Source organism: Bombina bombina, chromosome 6 (assembly GCF_027579735.1).
Source record: "Bombina bombina isolate aBomBom1 chromosome 6, aBomBom1.pri, whole genome shotgun sequence".
Classification (NCBI taxonomy): Eukaryota; Metazoa; Chordata; class Amphibia; order Anura; family Bombinatoridae; genus Bombina; species Bombina bombina.
The window spans coordinates 690,580,015-690,593,931 of NC_069504.1; positions in this window are offsets into that span (position 1 = coordinate 690,580,015).

Consider the following 13,917-nt stretch of genomic DNA (forward strand, 5'->3'; position numbering starts at 1 on the left):
GATGCAACTCATAGTAGTCGATCCCAATCTATCAAACAATTTGTTTTCTGTGGGGTTTCAGCAAAAAAAAGGCACTTTTTAATTTAAACATAATCACAATCTTGGGATTTTGGCTGTTTATCGACCTTATTTTTACATGGAGCTGAACAGTTTTCAGTGATTAAAATCCAATTGTTTAATATTTTTCAACAGGTTTTGGAGATGAATTATTTAATTCTTATCAAATCTGATATCTAAATGTACTTGATAAAGTCGCAAATTGGCCTTTTTAACATATTTGCAAGCATTCCAAAGCAAATTAGAATAATTTTTGATGTAGCACATGTGACAGACACTCTTAAATTGCCACAGGCAACATTTTAGAGGAGTATTTTTTTACGTGGTCTAGATTAATCTAAGCTCTATTCATTGCTATTGTATAGTCCATCTGCAGTGATCAGAACACAAATTTACCGATGTATAGAATACACGATATCTCGTAAACTAATGCAATCTGCAGGGATAGCGAGAAAATGGAAATCACATTCATAGATCTAGAAATGGTGGGTAGTAATCATCCTAATGTTTGTTTCTAATTCACACTTAAATTATTGAGATTGTCAGTTTCAGTACAGTCATCTTCAGGGCCGTCTTTAACACAGGGCAAAAGGGGCAGCTGCCCAGGGCCCAGTCTCTGTTGAGAGGCCCAAGAGTCCTAAAGAAAAAAATATATATTTTTTTGGTTCATACCAGACTGCTAATGTGACATGGGGAACACACACATTCAGTCCTAATACTGTCACAGTCAAAAGTATTCTGCTTATATTTTTTTTTTTTAAATTGTGCCAGACCGTGCCGGTGTCATGTGACATGCCAAGCTATTGCCATGTGCTGTTTTAGATGTGCACTGTGCAGCACTGAATGCTAAGCCCTAACTCGGCATCCAGCCATTCCCACTGCATCAGAAAAGGTCCTGCTGGGGTTACCACTGTTACCAGGTAACTGCTGTGATTGTGGGGATTGTTTCTGGGTAGTGCTGACTGTAGGCGCATGCAGCAGAAAGCTGGAGTGGCAGGCACGTGAGGATTTGAGCATATGTGCAGCTGCATACACTGCTCTCTTCAGTCTTGAGGCTGTGTGACTCATCTCACGCTGTATCCATGCAGCCTTGGGCAGACAGCATCCGGTCTACTGGTCCCCTTAGCCCTGCTCTTTCTGCTGTGGCCCTAAGATTAACTAATGGATGTTTGTTAGGGGAACAAGTCTTTGCCTTACTTTGCTCCTGTTGGCTGCCCTAAATCTCTTTAACCAGCTAACCTCACACAAGAATCACATTCAAAAGAATATTAAATAAATCCACAGTGGAGGAATTTATATATTTATTTACTTATTAGTACTGTTAAGGTCTAGTTTCACATATTGCATTTTATTTCATTTTTTAAAAAATTATTTAGTTGTTTTTTGGGATGTTCGTATGGAGAGCGAAATTGCATGGGGTGGGGGGCCCAAAAATTTTTTTTGCCCAGGGTCCAGTCAATATTAAAGACGGCCCTGGTCATCTTTATATAAGGGATTTCAAACTGAATCTATGTCTTTGTGAGCAAGATTTCAAATGAAACTAAATCTTTGTGACTGTGATTTCTCCCTTTGCTATTCTATCTTATTTCTTTGTGACCAAGATGATATTTAACAAAAAATAATTAAAAAGCAAAATTGTGTTTTTCAAAAACGCGACTTATAATATCCAGAATTTAAATCAGGCAAAGACAAAAGCCATTCACGACAATGCAGGGGTTAGAACACAAAAAATGGTTATATAAGTCCCAGTATTTGTGCCCACGTTTACTCTGTGTCTGCCAGCTGGAAATAGCGCACCTTTTACTGTGCATGTAATGAGAGTAAATTTGAATGCAGCCTTGCCATGCCTAGAATCCTGGTGAGGTATTAGTGCAGTCCTCAGTCCTTTTGGTGCTACTTGGTTTGGCATTAGCGCAGCTGCTTGCCTCTAGTGCATTATCCGGCTGCATTGGTGTGGCTATTTTTCTTTTGTGCACTACTCAGGTTGGCGAGGTCCTCCATCACTTTACAGGTAAGTGATGCTGATATTAATATAGTTATTGATAGCATGTTACTATCTTTTATAAAGGAATTATAATAGGTTTGACATTTAATTAAGGAAACTTTGGTGCAATTAAAGAAATAGTAGTAACTAATTAGATGCATCTTTGAGTGTGTCGCCACTCTTTGTGAGAGTTTGATATACCACAGGGACTTGTGTCGCCACTCTCTGCTGGTGTAATGAACACCTCTAGACACCTGCAAATTTTTGTTGCAAAATTAAAAGAACTTTTTAAATCCATACACTTTGGATATCAGTTTGCTCCATATTCATCTCGTTATTTCACAGTGTGACAGACGGATTCCTTAGACTTTCCACTCAGAGATTTGCAGCTGTCTAGAGGAGCACCTTACACCAGCAGAGAGTGGCAACACAAGTCCCTGTGGTATATCAAACTTCCACAAAGAGTGGCAACATGAATCTCAGGTACTGATATCTCAAGATAAGTTTGAGATACAATGTTTATGGCCCTAAACATTGGCCAGTGAGCTGACCACTGTGAGTGCCACCCTGCTTCATTTGCACCTATTTCCTTACAGGTGCCATCAAAATCTGTGAGTGATTTTCTTACCACTTTCATTTCTTATTATCTATAGCAAAATTACTCTATGAGGGGCCTCTTGATCCAAAATGCTTTAGTAAATATGTTTGATCACCTGCACCTCATTTAGAAACAAGTCCCCTAATTCACAAAGAATAAAGCTCTCAGACCTAACAGGGGAATCTATGTTTTAAAGGGCATTTGATCTCTTTTCATGTAATATAGTCAAGGCTTAATTGGCCTACCAGGACATCAGGAGGGTTCCCGGTGGGCTGCAGCTGGGGCTGGTCATCTAGAATTAAAGTGAACAGTGCTGCTGGTGAAGTGATGCAGCTGTATCACCTCTGAGCTATACATATTAAGGCCACAGATTATTTACTTATATGTTTTATTTGCTAGACAATGAGGCCTATTTATCATATGTCTGTCGGACCTGATCCAACAGTGCGGATGAAGTCCGACAGACATCGCTGAATGCAGAGAGCAATATGCTCTCCGTATTCAGCATTGCACCAGCAGCTCTTGTGAACTGCTGGTGCAACGCTGCCCCCTGCAGACTCGCGGCCAATCGGACACCAGCAGGGGGTGTCAATCAACCCGATTGTACTCGATCGGGTTGAATTCCGGTGATTTCTGTCCGCCTCATCAGAGCAGGTGGACAGGTTATGGAGCAGCGGTCTTTAGACCACTGGTTCATAACTGGTGTTTCTGGCGAGCCTGCAGGCTCGCAAGAAACACGGTCCCTCAAGCTCCGTATGGAGCTTGATAGATATGCCACCATGCATGATTTTACTAGACCTCCAACGAGAATGGTTTATAGTGTTTGGTCAAGACACACTGTGAGACAGAGATACACACTGTTTTGAGTGTCTTTAAAACCACTTTCTAATTTAGCTTTATTATCAAATTTGCTTTTTTCTTTTGGCATACTTTGTTGAAGAATAAACCTAGGTAAGCTGATAGGAGCTTAGGGGTGCGCATGTATTTTATCAGTCTATGACAGTAGTATTTACAACTATGTATAACACTACAATAAACATTGTTGCAAACTGCTTTCAGATGGCTAAAGACACATGTGTGCTCCTAAGCTCACCAAGGATAAATCTTTAACAAAGGAAACCTAGAGAACAAATCAAGATTGGTAAACCGGTTGTTTAAAAATCATACTTTATCCAGTCAATTTAAAGGGACACTGAAGCCCAAATTTTTTCTTTTGTGGTTCAGATAGAGCATGCAATTTTAAGCAACTTTCTAATGTACTCCTATTATCATTTTTTCTTTGTTCTCTTGCAATCTTTATTTGAAAAAGAAGGCATCTAAGCTTTTTTTTTGTTTCAGTACTCTGGACAGCACTGTTTTATTGGTGGATGAATTTATCCACCAATCAGCAAGAACAACCCAGGTTGTTCACCAAAAATGGGCCGGCATCTAAACTTACATTCTTGCATTTCAAATAAAGATACCAAGAGAATGAAGAAAATTTGATAATAGGAGTAAATTAGAAAGTTCTTAGAGTATTAGAGTAGGGGGTGTTTTTATTTTGGGGGGCTTTTTTCTTTTCATAGGGATTAGGTTTAATTTAGTAAAATTTGGTAATTTGATTTTTTATTTTCTGTAATGTTAGCCTTTTTTATTTTTGTAAACTTAGTTGTTTTTTTTTTGTAACTTTACAATTGATTAGTTTAGGTAATTTGGGTTAATTTAAGGGGGTGTTAGGTTAGGGGGTGTTAGGTTAGGGTGCTTAGTTATTTAAATAGTAATTTGCATTGTGGGTTTTGGCGGTTTAAGGGGTTAATAAGTTAATTAGCTTCATTGCAATGTAGGAGTTTTGTGGTTTAGGGGTTAATAGGGTAAATAGGTTTATTGTGATGTAGGGGTTTTGCAGTTTTGGGGTTAATAGGATAATTAGGTTTATTGCGATATGGGGTTTTTGCGGTTTAAGGGTTAATAGGGTAATTAGGTGTATTGCAATGTGGGTGGTTGATGGTTAAGTGATTAAGGGGTTAATTACTTTATTATTTAGCGATGTGGGGGTTTGCGGTGTATGTGTTAATACTTCGTGTAGGAGGGTTTTTTTTATATTTCGTGCGGGCGTTTTTTTTTTTGTTTTTTTTTAATACTTGATGCGGACGGATAGTTTTTTTTTTTAATACTTGATGTGGGCGGTTAGTTTTTTTTTTAATACTTGATGCGGACGGTTAGTTTTTTTTTTTAATACTTGATGTGGGCGGTTAGTTTTTTTTTTTAATACTTGATGCAGGCGGTTAGTTTTTGCTTTTGTAATGCTAATGTGGTGTTATACATTGATATGTTAATAGATATAATGTGCAGGTCCACTAGTTGACAGCAGCATAGGTATTGTAGGTGTATTGGGGGTGTGGTTTAGAGGGTTTTTAAGGCATGTTGATTTCAGGGGTATCCATACATGACTAAGGACTAGCTTCCGAAACATCATATGTTTTGTGGTCTGGCTGTATGAGCTGTACAAGCTGAATAAATCTGTTTAAGAGCATTGTGGCCCCACTCTCTTTTGTCCATTAAAAAATTAAATATCCAGGGTTGTCTCTTGAAAAAGACAGAGTTGAGTAAGCATGTCCTTTTTACTCAGAGTAATTTCCTGAGGGTAAGATGTCCTGAGTTCTGATGCTGTACTCCATTAGCAAAGATAATTATGCCCATGAGCAAGGGAGTTGTTAGGTATGGGAAATAAATTAGAGAAATCTCTGCTAAAACTCATCACAGTCTGATCTAATACATATCACATGTGAATTCATGAGTTTGCATTTTTACTATAATACACTAAGAACTAGAATTTACACATATACTAAACATAAACTTCAAACTCTGATTCTTATTCACAGAATATAGAAAAAAAACACCTGTGTTTTGATGGGGGTGATCCCTTATATACTCATGTTGCAGTAGACAGATTTGACAAAATGCTAAATAAACTTTTTGTAAACAACATAAACAGTACATATCTGTTGATGAATTAATGCAAACATGAAGCCATTTATACTCACAATTATTATACATCTCTGTTTACAGAGACCTGGAATATGAATAGTATCACATAATTATTATGTAAATAAACTTGCTATAAACTCTAATAGCATGTGCTCCCTGCAGTTGTATGCTATTATCTTATCAACCAGCTGTAATAAGGAACTTTTATATTATGGGAAAAGTCATAATAAGAGATAATATGCAAATGGTTTGGAGGGTGGGAAATTAATGATGATAAAATGCTTAGGGGAATAGAGTCCATCACTTGTAGGATTTCTGTGGTGGGGACGGGGTTACATTTTATTACAGTGGAGGAATCTAGTATATCAGATGTTCCTCCTAATATAGGGACAATATTTGTTTTCTATATAATAATAATAACAATAGGCACCATTGGTTGCTTAATATGGTTAATTTTACTTTTAACTTGAATATTGACTTTAAACTAAATCAAGCCAGATGTAAAGAAAATGGGCTTTAGAGAGAATATCAATAGGTTGCCAGATATTACAACGAGATTGCCAATTTACAGCCAACTTTCTATATGGTGTTCTTAGCTTCCTTTCACCTAGTTTACAAGTTTTGCACTAAACAGGGCGCGAAAATAACGCCAAAAAAATTTGCATTATTGCACTCTCCATAGTGCTGCCATTACTAGTTACTGAAAAACTTCCTTGTGCTGTGCGGTATGGTGCGTTAAGCTCCATACCGCACAAAAGCCAAGGGCTGAGTTTACGTGCTCGTGCATGCTTTCCCCCATACACATCAATGGGGAGAGAGTGTTAGAAAAAAAACTAACATCTGCGATCACGGAATGGAGATCACCATAACGCAACCCCATTGATGTCTATGGGGAAAAGAAAGTAACGTTTAAAACTAACACAATAATATAAACCCCAAGTCTAAACACCCCTAATCCACCGCCCCCGACATCACCGACACTAAATATAATTATTAACCCTTTTTCCGCCGCTTCCCGACATTAAAGGCAAGGTAAAGTTGAGCACACTTGTTAACAACCTCTTAAAGTATATCTAAAATTAGCCCAAGTTTCATTCATTGTTTTTCATATATCATTTTATATAACCGATATTCCTACCTTATAAGTAGCAGCTGACAACTTCTCCTCCGCCCAACATTTTGTAATAATTGATTGACACTCGACTAATACAGTGTCCTCCAATCAGCGTTTTCCCCCGGGGTGGTCAGCCCATCCACTACTACGTCACACGAGCAATGAGTGCATGCGTCCGACTGTAATCTTCTCCCCTACTCACCGTGCTCGTTCATGAGACGCGCATGCTCCGTGTGACTTATTTTGTAATTCTGCCGGAAACAGCAGCTGAATACTATGTATATGCCGAAAGTTGCGCATGCGCAGAAGAAAATTTTAACATGCATGCTCAATCTGCCGACGTAGAGAGCGGGTGGGACAGCTCTCTACGATGAGCCACAGAAAAGCGGAAGTAGCAGTGGGGAGGAGTTTCATAAGAAACGTTAGAGACAATAAAAGTTATATATCTTCCAAAAAATACTTTGAAACTGTAAAAAAAGTTAGCGACTGCATAGCAATGATATTGAACAAACAATAGAGGTTTTCATAGGTACGAAACATTACCTTTACTTTAACCCCTAATCTGCTGCCCCCGACATCGCCGACACCTAAATAAACCTATTAAACCCTAAACTGCCGGGCCCCAACATCGCAAAACTCTTTAATAAAGTATTTACCCCTAAACCTCCAGCCCCCCACATCCCAACTAATAAACTAAACCTAATAATCCCTAAACCTCTAGCCCCCACATTGTAACTACTAAACTAAACCTATTAACCCCTAAATTGCCACCACCCCATATCGCAAAATACTAAATTAAACTATTAACCCCTGTTCAAATAAGCCAATAGGATTTCAGAAGCTCTCATCCTATTGGCTTATTTGAAGAATCAGATCAGCCAATAGGAATGCAAGGTACACCATTTTGAAACGGTTACCTTGCATTCAACTTCAGTGTACGTCGGTGACCGTATGAAGAGGACGCTCCTCGCCGGATGTCTTCGCCATCCAGGATAGCTTCCCGCCGCCGAGATGAAGATAGAAGACTACCCCGAGATGGATGAAGGTGTCGCTGCCTGGAGGAAGACTTCTCACTGCCTGGATGAAGATGGATGTTCCTTCAGGAACCATGAGTAATATGTATGGGGTTGTCAGGTATCTGTTCTCTGCTGTATGTCCCTTTAAATCTGTCTGTTAAAAGCCTGTCTCTCCCAGCAGCAGCTGCTAATTAATGCAGTTAGTTGTGGCATTTGCTACAGCTCACACGCTAAAGAAGCTCTCTCTTCATATCTACAAGGGATTTATAATTACCTTCAATTTCCTAAAAGTTCAAACTATAACTTGTTTCTTTATCAGCAAGAGACTTTTGTGCTAAAGAACTTTCCTGGATTGCTACAGTTGTTTTAAACCGCAACTATAATTACTACTTACCGGAGCTGAGTACTTCCATCCTGAACGTTCCACTTACTCAGTGCCTCACCGGATTACAGCACCTTTCAACACTACAGATTAAATCCGTTACTGCAAACAGCAAACTAACCGGAAAGGACTGTTCATTTACTCCTAAGAGTTAAACCTCCGGTATTGCCAGTATCAAGATCTAGTGCCATTGGAACTAAACTAACCTGTAATCAAGTTGTTACTTTGGATCCGGTAAGACCGGTTGGAAGATTGTTATCACCGGTTCACAGATAACTAACTCACACCGCTGCTTGTTGCGTCACTCTGATTGACAAGCTTGCTCCTCTCTGCAGCGTGAATCGGTCTCGCCCACCTGTGACGTCACTGCAGCTTCAAGTGTAACGCTGCACAAACAGAGCAAGTCAGTTTCCCTTGTAATTAAGTATTGCCTTATTTTGTACAAATCTTCATTCTATCATCATCGAGACCATCTCATCTCTGATACCTCTTCTTGATACAAGTTTTACACAGGACTCTCTCCTGTAACCAGTTAATATTAAAACAACATTCTGATTCACTAAAATCAGCAGCTCTTACTTCTCTCACTGCTTCTCCATAAGTCTACAGCTGTGATTCAGGTTATTGCAGCAATAGCATTCTCAAGGACTTTAATTCCTAAATAAATATATACCTAACATATTAATTAGCCCAAAACAGAATATGGATCCAGCAGACTTGCCTACTGTGGTGTATAACCTAACTCAACAAGTAAATCAGCTCACACAGGGCTTAAGGGATCTACAGGTGCAAAATGATAGCTTAAAGGAAATGATGAAAGATAATACCCCAGAGCCACAGGTTTCTCTCCCTGAAAAATTTACAGGAGGCAGGTCAACTTACAGGCAATTTAAGAATGCTTGCCATTTATTGTTCTTAATGAGACCTAAGACCTACAACACAGAAAGAATCAAGGTTATGACAGTCATCTCTTTTCTAAGAGGTGAAGCTAGAACTTGGGCAGATCTACTGTTTGAAAATGATGACCCTATCTTAGGTTCTCTTACAGGGTTCTTCACAGAAATGAGTCTTCTCTATGAAGATACTCAAAAACAGCTCTCTGCTGAAGCTAAGATGCGCTCACTCAGGCAGGGACGTAAGCCTGTTGAAGAATATGTTACTGAGTTCAAACTATATATAGCAGACTCTGAATGGAGTGAGATTGCTCTACGCAACCAGTTCAGGCTGGGCTTGTCTGATTCGCTCAAAGATGAGTTGGCCCGTACACAACTTCCCAGAACATTGGAAGGTCTCATTAATCTATCAATCCAGATCGACCGTCGCCTTCGTGAGAGACGCGCAGAACGCCAGCAGCCAGAGAGTTCATTTAAATACCAATCTCCATATACTGCCTCAGCATCAGCTAAAGAAACTTCAGTCCCTATGGAACTTGGGGTTGTAAAAGGTCCCCTGCAACCCGAAGAAAGGAGCCGTAGGAGACTTAAAAATCTCTGCATGTACTGTGCTTCTCCTGATCATACCGTGAAGGACTGTCCTTTACTCCTACGTCAAAGGAAGAGTAAGTTACAGCCTATTACAAGTTTTTTCACAACCAAAGTTATTAGTCCAGCTTACTGTACTCTTTCTCTCTCCCTACAGTGGGATCAACATCAAGTTCGTACTGAAGCCATCGTGGACTCAGGAGCATATTCCAGTATTATTGATGTACCACTTACTAAGAAAATAAAATACCACTTGTGTTAAAAGCAAAACCCGTCTTTGTCAGAGTCATTGATGGTTCACAAGTTATTTCAGGGCCAGTTACTCATCAAACCGTCCCTTTGAAAGTAACATCGGGTAGGGGGCACATTGAATATCTTTCTTTTGATGTTCTACCATCTCCTCTATTCCCTGTTATTCTAGGGTTATCTTGGCTTCAACTTCATCAACCAAGCATTAAATGGGGTACACTTAAATTGGATTTCGATTCCTCTTTCTGCAAAGCAAATTGTTCACCACAACAGTTTTTATTACAAATATCATCATCTGATATACCACACGAATACTCTGAATTCACCGATGTTTTTAGCAAGAAAGAAGCAGAGGCTCTACCTCCTCACCGGTTGTATGATTGTCCTATCCAACTCCTTCCAGGGTCCTCCATCCCTGTTGGACACATATACCCTCTGTCACAACCAGAACTTGAATTCTTGAAGTCTTACCTTGAGGAGAATCTTAGAAAAGGCTTCATTAGACCCTCTACCTCACCTGCAGGGGCAGGTATCTTTTTCGTGAAGAATAAAGATGGTTCTTTAAGACCAATCATAGATTACCGACAGTTGAATAAGAGGACGATAAAAAACAGGCAAAGCCAAGATTTTTACAAAACTCGATCTCAGAGGTGCCTATAATCTGGTCAGGATCAAAGAAGGGGACGAATGGCTCACAGCTTTCAGGACTCGATACGGACTGTATGAGTACACTGTGATGCCATTCGGGCTCTGTAACGCCCCAGCAACTTTCCAGTACCTAATAAATGACATCTTCAGGGATTTACTGGACGTATGCTTGGTGGTATATCTGGACGATATACTTATATACTCCGACAATTTGGAGGAACACCAGAAACATGTCAAGTGGGTTTTAGGCCGTTTAAGAACACACCAATTATACGCCAAGTTAGAGAAGTGCATTTTCCATACCTCTGAGATCACATTTCTAGGATACCACATATCCCCATCAGGCGTACGAATGGAAGACAACAAAGTAGAAGCTATTAAGAACTGGCCAACCCCTAAATGCAGGAAGGATGTACAGCGGTTCCTTGGCTTCGCAAACTTCTATCGGAAGTTTATTAAAGGCTTTTCTGGAATCACTAAACCACTTAGTAAACTCACTGGTACTAACACCAACTTCACATGGGACTCCACAGCTGAAAAGGCTTTCAATTTCTTAAAAGATTCTTTCTCATCAGCACCAATTCTTCGGTTTCCTAACCCAGATCTGCAGTACATTCTTGAGGTTGATGCCTCAGAATATGCTATAGGTGCCATTCTCTCCCAAAAGGAATCAATGTCAAAGCCTTTACATCCTGTTGCCTTCTACTCCCGGTTGATGACACCACCAGAGCTAAACTACCCTATTGGTGAGAAGGAGCTTCTAGTAATCAAGTCAGCATTCGAACACTGGCGGCATCTGTTAGAGGGCACAAAAATTCCCATACTCATTTATACTGATCACCGTAATTTGGAGTATTTACAGTCCAGCAAAACCCTCTCAGCAAGACAACTCCGCTGGAGTTTGTTTTTTACCAGGTTCAATTTCCACATCACATACAGACTTGGATCGAAGAATGGGAAGGCTGATGCCTTGACTAGGAATATCAATAAACCTCCTGCCTTAAATGTTTCACAAAGTATAATATCTCCTGAACATTTCATTGGAATTGTATCCAAACCCCAAGACACTCTACGTGTTGAACAAGAGCAAGACACTTCTCTTCCCAAGGAAAAATTATTCCTAAAAGATGGCCTCTACTACTTCAAACAAAAGCTTTATATTCCTCCATCATTAAGGAGCCAGATGTTACACGATCACCATGATCCACCCTTACTGGGACATCCTGGTATCCGCAAAACGATTGAATTGTTACGTAGGAACTATTGGTGGCCAAATATGGACCAAACAGTAAAGGATTATATAACTTCTTGTTTGATTTGTACCACCTCAAAAAAGGCTTCCTCAAAACCTTATGGATTGCTCAAACCTTTGCCCATTCCACCTAGACCATGGCATACAGTCGGAATGGACTTCATTGTCGAACTTCCCAAATCTAACGGTTGTAACACAGTGCTTGTGATTGTTGATCTTTTGACCAAAATGGCTCACTTCCTTCCCTACAAAAAGTTGCCTTCAGCTGCTGAAACCGCTGATCTCTTCCTCACTGAAATAGTGCGATTACATGGAATTCCATCTGTCATTGTATCAGATAGGGGTTCGCAATTTACCTCAAGATTTTGGAGGCAACTATGTAAACTTCTACAAATTGATCATAGATACAGCACAGCCTTTCATCCCCAGACCAATGGGCAGACGGAGAGGGTGAATCAATGTCTGGAACAGTATATTCGCTGTTATTGTTCGCATCAGCAGGACAAATGGTTTCAAAACATCTTCATGGCTGAATATGCGTACAATAATTCACAAAACTCTTCTACTACAACATCTCCATTCTTTTCTAACTATGGGTTCCATCCTACATTTCATTTCCACCCTCAGGCTGAGATCAACTCTCCTTGCATCAGTGATTTAATTACTAACCTATCCGAAATACATCAATTTGTAAAGAACAGTATGGAATCCGCTCAACTTAAACAGAAACATCAGTATGACACTAGAAGGAAAATACCGCCTCATCAGATAGGTGATAAAGTTTGGCTTTCTACCAAGAACTTAAAGTTAAAGACACCATGTAAGAAGTTCTCCAAAACTTTCATTGGTCCTTACGTCATTAATAAGGTTGTTAATGAAAATGCTGTCACTCTAGATCTACCATCGGATCTTCGTATTCATCCCACATTCCATGTGTCTGTTCTAAAACCGTACGCTCCTACCCGTACTCCTCCATCCCCTACTCCATCCAACTTGATTCAAACTGATGAAGAAATTTATGAAATCAACCGCATTTTGGACTCCAGAATTGTTAGGGGTCGTCTTCAATATCTTGTTAGGTGGAAAGGTTACTCCTCTGATGAGGATTCATGGGAGCCTTCTGAGAATCTGCAAGCGGATAGATTGATATCACGTTTCCATCATGCTAACCCGGATAGACCTGGACCTTTAAGCTGCAGTGCAGCTCCTTAGAGGGGGGGACATGTCAGGTATCTGTTCTCTGCTGTATGTCCCTTTAAATCTGTCTGTTAAAAGCCTGTCTCTCCCAGCAGCAGCTGCTAATTAATGCAGTTAGTTGTGGCATTTGCTACAGCTCACACGCTAAAGAAGCTCTCTCTTCATATCTACAAGGGATTTATAATTACCTTCAATTTCCTAAAAGTTCAAACTATAACTTGTTTCTTTATCAGCAAGAGACTTTTGTGCTAAAGAACTTTCCTGGATTGCTACAGTTGTTTTAAACCGCAACTATAATTACTACTTACCGGAGCTGAGTACTTCCATCCTGAACGTTCCACTTACTCAGTGCCTCACCGGATTACAGCACCTTTCAACACTACAGATTAAATCCGTTACTGCAAACAGCAAACTAACCGGAAAGGACTGTTCATTTACTCCTAAGAGTTAAACCTCCGGTATTGCCAGTATCAAGATCTAGTGCCATTGGAACTAAACTAACCTGTAATCAAGTTGTTACTTTGGATCCGGTAAGACCGGTTGGAAGATTGTTACCACCGGTTCACAGATAACTAACTCACACTGCTGCTTGTTGCGTCACTCTGATTGACAAGCTTGCTCCTCTCTGCAGCGTGAATCGGTCTCGCCCACCTGTGACGTCACTGCAGCTTCAAGTGTAACGCTGCACAAACAGAGCAAGTCAGTTTCCCTTGCAATTAAGTATTGCCTTATTTTGTACAAATCTTCATTCTATCATCATCGAGACCATCTCATCTCTGATACCTCTTCTTGATACAAGTTTTACACAGGACTCTCTCCTGTAATCAGTTAATATTAAAACAACATTCTGATTCACTAAAATCAGCAGCTCTTACTTCTCTCACTGCTTCTCCATAAGTCTGCAGCTGTGATTCAGGTTATTGCAGCAATAGCATTCTCAAGGACTTTAATTCCTAAATAAATATATACCTA